At 69.1% G+C, this 2,517-nt stretch overlaps 1 protein-coding gene across 1 annotated transcript in view; it reads left to right on the top strand.

Moving 5' to 3' along the window:
• Positions 1 to 2,155: 2,155 nt before the first annotated feature.
• The window catches only part of RNF31 (ring finger protein 31), an 8,771-nt gene continuing 8,409 nt past the window's right edge, over positions 2,156 to 2,517 (top strand). Inside the window, exon 1 of the mRNA XM_075061344.1 lies at positions 2,156 to 2,213. The gene's annotated coding sequence lies outside the window, so the exon portion shown is untranslated. The remainder of the gene's footprint in view (positions 2,214 to 2,517) is intronic.

The following is a 2,517-nucleotide window of genomic DNA, read 5'->3' as shown; positions in this document are numbered from 1 at the left end:
CGACGGCCCCGGGGCTGCCCTCCACGCCCCCAACGCCGCCCGATGGACCCCTCCGGGGGCCTGGGGCGTGCAGACTGCACCTTCTCAACACTGGCCACCGGCTGTGTGCCGTGTGTAGCGCCCCCGGCGTAGGCCGCCGGCCCTGGCGCCCCGACCCACATCCCGCATGGGCCCGGTGCCCATAGCCAGGTAAAGGGGGCGGCGCCCCTCACTCTGAACGCCGCAGCCCCTGCTGGGCCCGGCGCCTCCCCCCGGTGCCCGCTCACTCTGACCCGACCCCGCCCTCTCTTAACACTCGCTCCGAGGCCAAGGGGCTCCCAGGCTGGCAGTGCGACCACGCACTGTCTGGAACCAGCTGCTGGGCGGGTGTAAGTGAGGTTATGCACAGGACCGACCAGCTTGGGGGCCCCCCAGGAAGAAGAAGGGACGCCGGAGTCCGGGCAAGCCCCACGCCCTTCTCACAGAGGAGGTGGGAGCGCGGTCGGCCAGGCGAAGAAGCTGCGGGAGATGGATGAAGCTGGATGGCCAGATTCCGGGTGAGAGGCCCCTCCTTTCCAGAGGCGCCCGCATCCCCATCCTTGAAAAACGATCTGGAGATCCTACATTCCCGCCGAATCCCTTGAAGCTCCGTCCCCTCCTGGCGCCGTCTCCCAATGCAGGCCCCCCCCTCCTCTGCACGGCCACTGTCATCAGGGAGGCGGACGCCAGAGGATATACTCCTAACGCCCCCCTCCCCCAGGCCGCTCCTTAACTCGCCTCCTCCAGAATGAGGAGGGGCTCTCTCTAACCTGCCCTCTCCCCAAAGAGGAGGTGGGCTCTCTCTAACCCACCCTCTCCCAGACTAGGAGGTGGGGCTCTCTCTACGACGCCCGCGCTCCCAAGCAGAGGAGGCGGAGCGCTCTCTAAACCCCAGCCTCTCACAGCAGAGAGCGGAGCTCTTCTAACCCGCCTCCTCCCAGTAGGAAGAGGCGGCTCTCCTCTAACCCTAGCCCTCCTCCCCAGGAGCGGGCCTGGTGGCGGGCCGCAGAGGAAGTAGGGCGGCTCTTGCGATACTCAGGGACGGAGCTGCCCCTGCCCTGGCTTCGCTCGGACGCTGCCCAGCGTGCGGACGCGTGGTGGAAACGGCACGGAGCGGGGGCAGTGCCCGAGCTGGGTGCCATCACACAGAGGAGGCTCGCCTGCCTGACCCAGACCAGGTGACCTGGATGAGGCCGTGAGCGCTGCGTGAAGCACCGGCCGGCCAGCAAGGTCGGGCTAAGGTCTCAGACGAGGTGAATTGTGGGGGGAGAGGCTTGGATGGAAGTGGCAGGGAGAGCTGTGGCAGGGAGGGCCCCTGGGTGGGGAGGTGCTTGGATGGAGGGACGAGGGGAGGCAGGGCGTGTGGGACAGGGAAGGGCTTATAGGGGAGGGCAGACCTGAGAGGTGAAGGGTGGGGCCTAGGAGGGGTAGAAGGGTTCTGAGGTCAGGGAAGGGGAGGGCTTGAGAGGCGGGGCTTGTGGGAGGGTAAGGCTGGAAGGGGGTTATTGGGGGACAGGAGGGGCACACATTGGGAGGATGGGTCCTGGAGGGCGTGGCTTGTGGGAAGGGCAGGTTTGGTAGTGAGGGCGGGTCGGAGGGGTGGGGATGGTTGAGGCAGGGGCGGGGTCCGGGCCGTGTCGTGGGGTCACTCTCCCTGCAGGTGCGAGCAGCTGGCGGGGCGCTGGGCGTTCGCAGAGCGGGGGCCGGGCTGCGGGCGCTTTACCGAACGGGGGCGACCTGTGGGGGGGCCCTGACGGAGCTGCAGCGCCTCCAAGCTGGAGCCTTCACCGGCGCATAGTCGGAGCTGGCCGATGCCTGAGATCGACCTTCCACGCGCCCAGACCGCAGGTCGAGCTGGGGCCGGGGGATTGTGGGGAGAGTCTGGGTGGAGCCAGGGGGAGCCAGGGGCTATGGGGGGGCCATGGGGGATCGCGGCGGTGCTGACTCCCTCTCCCCGCAGGCGCTGCTAGCGCGCGGCTGCTGGCTCGGCTGGCGCAGGGACCAGCTGGGGGCCCGGGCGGAGCTGGTGCTGTTCCGCTGGTGCGGGAGTGCAGGAGCGGTGGATGAACCCGCGCGAGGCGGGCGGCCTGGCCGACACGGTGGACAGCCGTGCGGGCCCCCCCACGGGACTGCAATCAAAACGCCTGCTCAACTGGAGTGCGTCCTGATGCGGCTGGGTGCTGCCTCCGCAACAGGTACCCCCTGGGCCGGAGCGCCAACCCCCCGGCTGGCTAACGACGCTCGCACCGCCAGGCCCCACCCCCCGTGCGACTGGCCGGGGTCGCAACCCCCGGCTGGGCACAACGCCCCAAACGCCAGGCACTGACCACCACCCCGCCCCTACCACCCGTGCTGGCCAACGTAACCAGAGCTAGCCACCGCCGGCTGGGCACAACCGCCCGCCAGGCACATGGCCCGTTCCACGCAACCCCCATTTTTGGCTTTGTGTCTGGCGCGCAGCCTTAGCCACCCCCGGCTTGATTAGGCAAATGCCCCCTG

The sequence above is a fragment of the Chelonoidis abingdonii genome, unplaced genomic scaffold, assembly GCF_003597395.2.
Source record: "Chelonoidis abingdonii isolate Lonesome George unplaced genomic scaffold, CheloAbing_2.0 scaffold0024, whole genome shotgun sequence".
Lineage (NCBI taxonomy): Eukaryota > Metazoa > Chordata > Testudines > Testudinidae > Chelonoidis > Chelonoidis abingdonii.
The sequence above is the reverse complement of the archived record's forward strand: the minus strand, read 5'-3'. Positions and strand labels throughout refer to the sequence as shown.